We start from the raw sequence: 8,061 nt of genomic DNA on the forward strand, positions 1-8,061 counted from the left end.
GTGTAGAAACTTCATTTTGACTAACAAATTGTACATTACTTTCTGTTTACATATTACTCTGTAGCCGAATCGGTAACGAAGCCGCTTTTGCATTGGATGATTATAATTAGCGCGCCAATCTAAATCGTTGTAATAAAGTCACGGATAAAATTGCATGCCGGGATTAATAATACATGTTTTCGTAAACATCTCGTATATCTTCGGAAACTATCGGCAGTTTCCGCGAAAGTTTACTATTGACGCTATGAGAACAACCGTGAGCATCCGTATGTTATATAGCGTTCTCGATTATGAACTTCTAATCGGTGGTACTTCTCAGTTTGAAAGATTAGACCCGCACCATGCCCCTCCAAATATCTCAACGGATTTACGCGATTCGCAAAAATGATCCCTCCGGCACGTGAAAAACCGGAACTTCCGGCACATGCCGGAAAACTTGCACCCATGTAAATGTAATTTAAATGTGTTGTAGATCAATTATCAAAACTAGAATACAACAGTTGAATAGCAAGCATGTTCATTCTTTGCATTCTTCTAACATTTACATACATACCAATAAATTCTATCTCAATTTGTTTGTTCGTTTCATTTTACGCCTTTTCCCAACAGTATTTCAGCCATATAAGCAGGTAGTTTCCTAACCATCTTTCCTGGAGAGTTACACCAGTACTAGACTACCTTCCTCCGCTCTAAACTACTAAAGCATCTCCCGGGGATCGAACCCAAGCCACGCTAACTGGATCAGAAGTCATTGCAGTCTTCACGAGAAACTTTAACTAGAACTCCGCGAGTCGGATGTGTCGCCTTGTGAACAATGTAGTTTAGGGGAAATGGCCAGGACAAAAATGAAATATGAAAAATAACAAAGGGCAATAACTAAAAAAATAATAAGTGCAGAGCAGCAGTTTCTGTACACTGCACTTCTTATCAATAAGATCTATCATTCTATGATGTTTCAAGTCCATAGCTTTCATACTTGAGGATAATGACCAGGACAAAAATAAAGTAAGAAAAGCAACAAAGGGCAATAACTCAAAAATAAGAAATGCTGAGTATCAGTTCTTATGCACTGCACTTCTTTTTAATGAAATCTATCATCCTATGAAGTTTCAAGTCCATAATTTTTATACTTTCAGAGAAATGGCCTGGACAAAAATTAAGTATGAAAATAAACAAAGGGCAATAACTCAACTAGAAATGTGTCATCATGCCACGGATGCCCCCGCATGCAGCCAAAATTTCAGATGTTATAATATTTAGTTCCAAAGAGCTAGGTTCACTAACCATGGATTTTTGCCCAAGATTTTGGCAAAAAATAATTTGATGCAAAGTTCTTGTTTTTAGGTTTTATTTATAAGTTCAATCCTTAAACTGTTAAAAACATATGAATTTATAGACATATGTTTACATTTAGTATGATTTATGTTCTATGGAAATACCCCTATTTCCAGCAAAATTAGGAAAATTCACGTATTTTTGGTGTTTTAAACGAAAATTAAAGTATCAGCACAGTCGAGCCCCAACAAAATCATTACACCATTGTGTTGTAATGTATCAAAGGCTTCAACTTTATCAATATAAAGTTGGGGCTTGCCTGTGCTCTATTCCAAAATTAGATTTTTATCTAATATCTAAACGTCATTTTCTGACATTTATTTCATTAAATGCAAACCATGGAGCATGTATATTGCACTCAACATTATTAATATTTGTTCTAAGTTGTTGAAATATGATTCATAACATATATTTTAATAAATGTTTGCAGGAAAATCATTTCTAGTAAATTAAAGGCACTTTCACTAAAATGAGTACGATGAAGTTTTGGTACGAGTTCGACGGTTTCCACTGTAACGGTTGTAAACAAAACTCTGACAGGTTAAAATAATTAAATGTAAACGTTTATAAAGAAATGCTGAAATTATGTTTATGCCATAAATATTTCATTCATAGAATTAGCAAGGTGTTGTTATGTAATTTTATTGATTCATTGAAAGAAGTTATGCTGTTCAGGCTATTTTATTGCTGAATAGCCTACTTTGCTTTTGCCCTCAAAAACAACAACAACAACAACAAAAACAACTGCACAGTGATTAATAGGTTTTCATGTCTTTTTAAAAGGCAGATTAAAAGAATTCAATTTACTTTGTGAAAATAAAATGATTGCAAGCCTCAAAACAATTTAAAAATACTGTATGTAGAGTATTTAAACTCTATAACTCCACATCGTCTGCATAGATGTATATGTAAAACTACTTGTAAATGATGTCATAACATGGCGGAATGTTGCATTAGCTCAGTGGTAGCATGGGAGCCTCTCACCCAGGAGTAATGAGTTCAAACCTTGATCAAGAACTTTTTTTTTCTTTTTTTTTTCATTAACGTTTTCATAAATAGTAAAATAGATAGTACTTTTTCAGTAAATAATATGTTATTTCCTTAATGTATTAAATTTTATTCCTTCATTTTTTTTAAATTATGAGTCAATGCTATTTCATAGTTATTAAGGTATTAAAGATTTGTTAGACATTTAATTGCTTAAAAGTTCAGCAAGAAGGTTTAAATCTTATTAATTTAGTATTATTCTCATTAAAAAATATTCACAAGAAATTGCCAAAGCAGGAAATATGTTAGGAGTCAACGGACGAAATGTCTTCAGTAGACTTTCCCAGGATGAGAAAAAAGCATGGTATAAAGCTCTAGCTGTTTCCCAGAATAACTACACAGAAAGTCTTGACTTGTCCTTTTTCACAAAGGATCCTTTTATTTTTTGCACGAAATTGCAGACCATACATGTAAGCAGCCATAACTACATAGATTGGATTATCTACATGAATGACAGCATTGATGCGTATTACTGCCTTTTTGTGGCTGGTGCATGTACATAGTTTAAATGTGTTCTGATGTCTCCACCGTTTCATGGTACCTCGCATATGGACACCATGAGGAGTGGTGAGACTCAGTCAGGAGTGAGAAATTGGGCTGATAATCTTGCTGACCATGTAGCGGTATTTTGAAATTGATAGCCATTCAATACAGTGTGAAAGAGAATTGTTAAAAGTAACAGTAATAGAGACAATGCTAAACTAAACTTTTAATTGTAGGCTTCCTTATGTTAAATGTTTAATTTACAATCATTATGTAGATGTAAAGGCATATTGAAATGATATAAACCAAATCTTACTTAGGGTTGTTTTATGTCACATAAATCATGGATACATGTAATTAAATGTTTTTATGCCCCCGAAGGGTGGCATATTAAAATCTAACCGTCCGTCTGCCTGTCAGTCTGTCATTCCGTCAGTCATTCAGGCTTAAATTTATACATATAGACAGTGGTGGTCGTGTCCGCCTTGAAATTTCAGTATGCATGAAAGGATTTTAATTTTTCTTTCATATATAAAATAACCATAGATGTATGGTCTGTCGCGAACAAGACTGGTTTCTATGACTTAGGTCAAGTCACTGTGGGGGTTCAAACTTTGTCAATTTTGATATTAATACACATATAGGCAGAGATGGTCGTGTCTGCTCTGAAACTAATATGAATGAAAGGATTATATTTTTTATTTCACATATGAAATTATCATAAATGTATGATGTGTTGCCCTTAAGACCCGTGTTCCTACGCCTTAGTTTAAGGTCACTGCTGGGGCTTAAACTTTTTCAATATTTATGTTATATATTTACATATAAATGGTGGTTGTTGTGTCCGCTCTGTAACTTCCATATACATGAAAGTTTCAATTTTTATTTAAAAATATAAAGTCACCATAGATGGATAGTGTGTTGTGAACAAGACCTAGGTTTATTTGTATAACATATAGTTCACTGCTGGGGTTCGAACTTTGTCAATTTTTACCACCACACTTAACATGTAATAAGTGGTTTATAACTAGAATCCTTCGGGGGCATTTGTCACGTGTTGTGACAGTTCTTGTTTTTTCTCAGTTCTCATATCGTCATGGATCATTACATTACATTTGTAATAAAAGTCTGATTTCCATAATTATAAATAACACAAATCGTTTTCTGGATTTGGCTGTATCATAATTCATAAAAGAAAATAGTATCAAATTTGCAGTTCAGTATCAAATATTGCGTATACTCCGAAAGAGCATACAGTCAAACATTATTTTTACTTGACAAAAAAAAAATCTAACATACTTTTATATCTATTAATTTATTTAATTTAGTCGGACTTTTACACTTTACATTGGAATAAGTCAATAATTCCTAGTATTTACAAACTATTTGCTTACATGTATATAGTTACTCAGTGTAAGTTTAGTTAAAGCTGCATGCCTCCAGATGAGCAAAAATATTTTATAAAATCAAACTTGAGAAAAAATGTACTGAGATTTTAAGAAAAGCAAAGAAATTCAAGATCAAAGTAAAAATTCTCGTTATGTACGATTTATGTCTGATTTTTGCAGTATTTTTCACCTTATTTCTATTGCGTTTACTAAGGCAGTAAGGGCTTTTCATGCATATGTTGAGTATTTTTTGTAATGAACATGGGTTGTAAGTGTCATTGATAATGTGTAAATTGCTTTCTTTAATTTACTATAAAATAATATACATTTTATTTCATTTTCAAAATTTTCACAAAAAATAGCATTAATCTGGAGGCGTGCTGCTTTAAGTTAGACAGAAATACCTATCTGTTTTGTGTTATAATAATAATAATAATTATTATTATTATTTATTATTATTATTATTATTATTATTATTATTATTATTATTATTATTATTATTATTATTATTATTATTATTATTATTATTATTATTATGTTCAACGTCCTTGTCAAAAAACTGACTAAAAAGGCCGTTTGACTAAAAAGGCCGTTAAAATTGCGATTGATTCTATACATCCTTATTTTAAGCATTAGGTAAGAGGTAGATGAATAAAACAAGCAAATTCGACATTTATTATTAAAAAATGAACAAACTTACAATATTTATAAAAATAGAAATAAATACATTTAGTTAGGCAAAAAATAATATGCATTCACATTTTCATTTCTATATATCCGAATTTGGAATATCCGAGATAAGCCCCATTTATCTTTTATATTAGTTTTGTGACACAATAGTCTAATTTTAACTAAATTATAATTTTGTTTACAATATATAAGAAATATATTGCTATCTTTATGAGTTTAATTCAGTCAAACACACAAATTTATAAGTCTTGTATGAAAGTTGTCGTCAAATCTGTGATTTAATTGAATTAAACAGGTGCTCTAATTATGACGTCATTATGTCGTCATAGTAACCAGACATGCCTAATAAATGTCAATTTTGAAAATGTAACACATTGTACTATACACCTTTAAGTTTTTATCAATATCTAAGATGGGGCCATTTTTGGTGCTTAGTGAACCTTGCTCTTTGTTTGCACATATTATTGTTTTCATTTAAAGTTCAAAGCCCTTAAAACTTTTCAATGTTAACACAAACCATTTCCATACAATGTTCAAGGCACTGAAATTATTCAGTCTTAACCTTTTGAAAATAGCATATTTCATATTTGTAGCCAAAATAATGGCTACATACATTTCCACAAAAGTATGAGTGCTGAAACTGAAAGTTCAAATTTTTTCCAATATTCAAGAAAGATAAGTTTTTCCAAAATCATTGAACCACAACCAAATTCAAACTTAAACTGCTTATTCCTAAGATGTATCTATATTATTTTCAAAGTGAAAGGGACATAACTCTGCCAAAAAAATCATCGAACCATGACTAAATTCCAACTTGACCTGGCCATTCCTTTGACATATCCATATGTCAAATTTGAGTTGAATATGTAACACTGCTGGGTAGATAATGAACAGAAACTGTAAATTTCATATTAATTTCAAAGTGAAAGGGGCATTACTCTGCCAAAAATCATTGAACAATGAACAAATTCGAACTGGGCCTGGGCATTCCAAAAACATATCCATATGTCAAATTTGAGTTGAATGTGTTGTACTGTTGGGGAGATAATAAACAGAAACTGAAAATTTCATATTATTTTCAAAGTAAAAGGAGCATAACTCTGCCAAAAATCATCGAACCATGACCAAATTCGAACTTGACATGTATTTTCTCATGACATATCCATATGTCAAATTTGAGTTGAAAATGTTGTACTGTTGGGGAGATAATAAACAGAAACTGAAAATTTCATATTATTTTCAAAGTAAAAGGAGCATAACTCTGCCAAAAATCATCGAACCATGACCAAATTCGAACTTGACCTGTATTTTCTCATGACATATCCATATGTCAAATTTGAGTTGAAAATGTTGTACCGTTGGGGAGATAATGAACGGAAACTGAAAATTTCATATTATTTTCAAAGTAAGAGGGGCATAACTCTGCCAAAAATCTTCGAACCATGACAAAATTCGAACCTGACCTGTATTTTCTCATGACATATCCATATGTAAAATTTGATTTGAAAATGTTGTACCGTTGGGGAGATAATGAACGGAAACTGAAAATTTCATATTATTTTCAAAGTAAAAGGGGCATAACTCTACCAAAAATCATCGAACCATGACCAAATTCAAACTTGACCTGTATTTTCTCATGACATATCCATATGTCAAATTTGAGTTGAATGTGTTGTACCGTTGGGGAGATAATGAACGGAAACTGAAAATTTCATATTATTTTCAAAGTAAAAGGGGCATAACTCTGCCAAAAATCATCGAACCATGACCAAATTCGAACTTGACCTGTATTTTCTCATGACATATCCATATGTCAAATTTGAGTTGAATATGTGCAACCGTTACTAAGATAATGAACGGAAACTGATGATGACGGAATGACAGAATGACGGAAGGACGGAACAGGGTAACACTATATGCCCCGGCCATTACATGGCGGGGGCATAAAAAGTAAGAAATGCAGAGTACCAGTTGTTGTGCACTGCACTTCTTCTTAATGAGACCTATCATCCTATGAAGTTTCAAGTCCATGGCTTTTATACATTAGGAGAAATGGCCCGGACAAAAATAAAGTATGAAAATTAACAAAGGGCAATAACTCAAAAATTAGGAAGTGCAGAGTACTGGTTCTTGTGCACTGCATTTCTTCTTAATGAGATCTATCATCCTATGAAGTTTCAAGTCCATAGCTTTTTTAGTTGAAGAGAAATGGCCCGGACAAAATTAAAGTATGAAAATTAACAAAGGGCAATAACTCAAAAAATAAGAACTGCAGAGTACCGGTCCTTGTGCACTGCACTTCGGGTTATTGAAAGAAGCATGCATACCAAGTTTGAAGTCAATCAGACTTATAGTGACTGAGTTATGCTCCGGACAAGCTTTAGCGGACGCGGACAACGACGCCGACGCCGACAAAAGTAACCCCTATATGTCACCTTTTCAAGGCGACACAAAAAGCACAGGACATTCGGGCCAATAAAATTTCAAATCTTACTGGACCTGATGATTTTTACCCGGACCAAATACATTGATAGGTAATAATTTGATGGGTAAAGGAAAAGACTTTATCATGCTTCCCTTAAAAATTTTGAAAGAAGCATAATACTTTGAAAAATCTATAAAGACCAAATGTTTAGGCTAAATTGACTAGAATTGAACATGAACAATGCAATTTGCTTCAAACGAATCACATTCACACAAAATATTTACTTAACTCAATAATCACAAAATCATAGGTAAATATAGACCATAATAAACAATGGTTTAATTTCCATAACTGTACGGTGTGGTACAGAAAATATCCAAGAAAAAAATGGCGGCATCCATTACTCAATACAATTTAGACATCTCTCACTGTGTTTTGAACATTTAGGACAGAATTGATGGGTCTCATTTGCAAAAAAATGCAAAAACATCAATCTTTTAGAGAGCCCAGCTTCATTATTTTGACGAATTTTTCTTATAACATTTTTGCATTGCCAAAAATCTACTGGCCCGTCGGACCACCAACCTTGCAATAATCACCGGACCGATGCTAAATTTAGTGGCCTCGGACTGGCGTTAATTTTGAAGACTGCATTGACTCTAACCCCTCGACCACCGAGGCAGTTTAATAAAT

The sequence above is a fragment of the Ruditapes philippinarum genome, unplaced genomic scaffold (assembly GCF_026571515.1).
Source record: "Ruditapes philippinarum isolate M1 unplaced genomic scaffold, ASM2657151v2 ctg3484_1_1_1_1, whole genome shotgun sequence".
Taxonomy (NCBI): domain Eukaryota; kingdom Metazoa; phylum Mollusca; class Bivalvia; order Venerida; family Veneridae; genus Ruditapes; species Ruditapes philippinarum.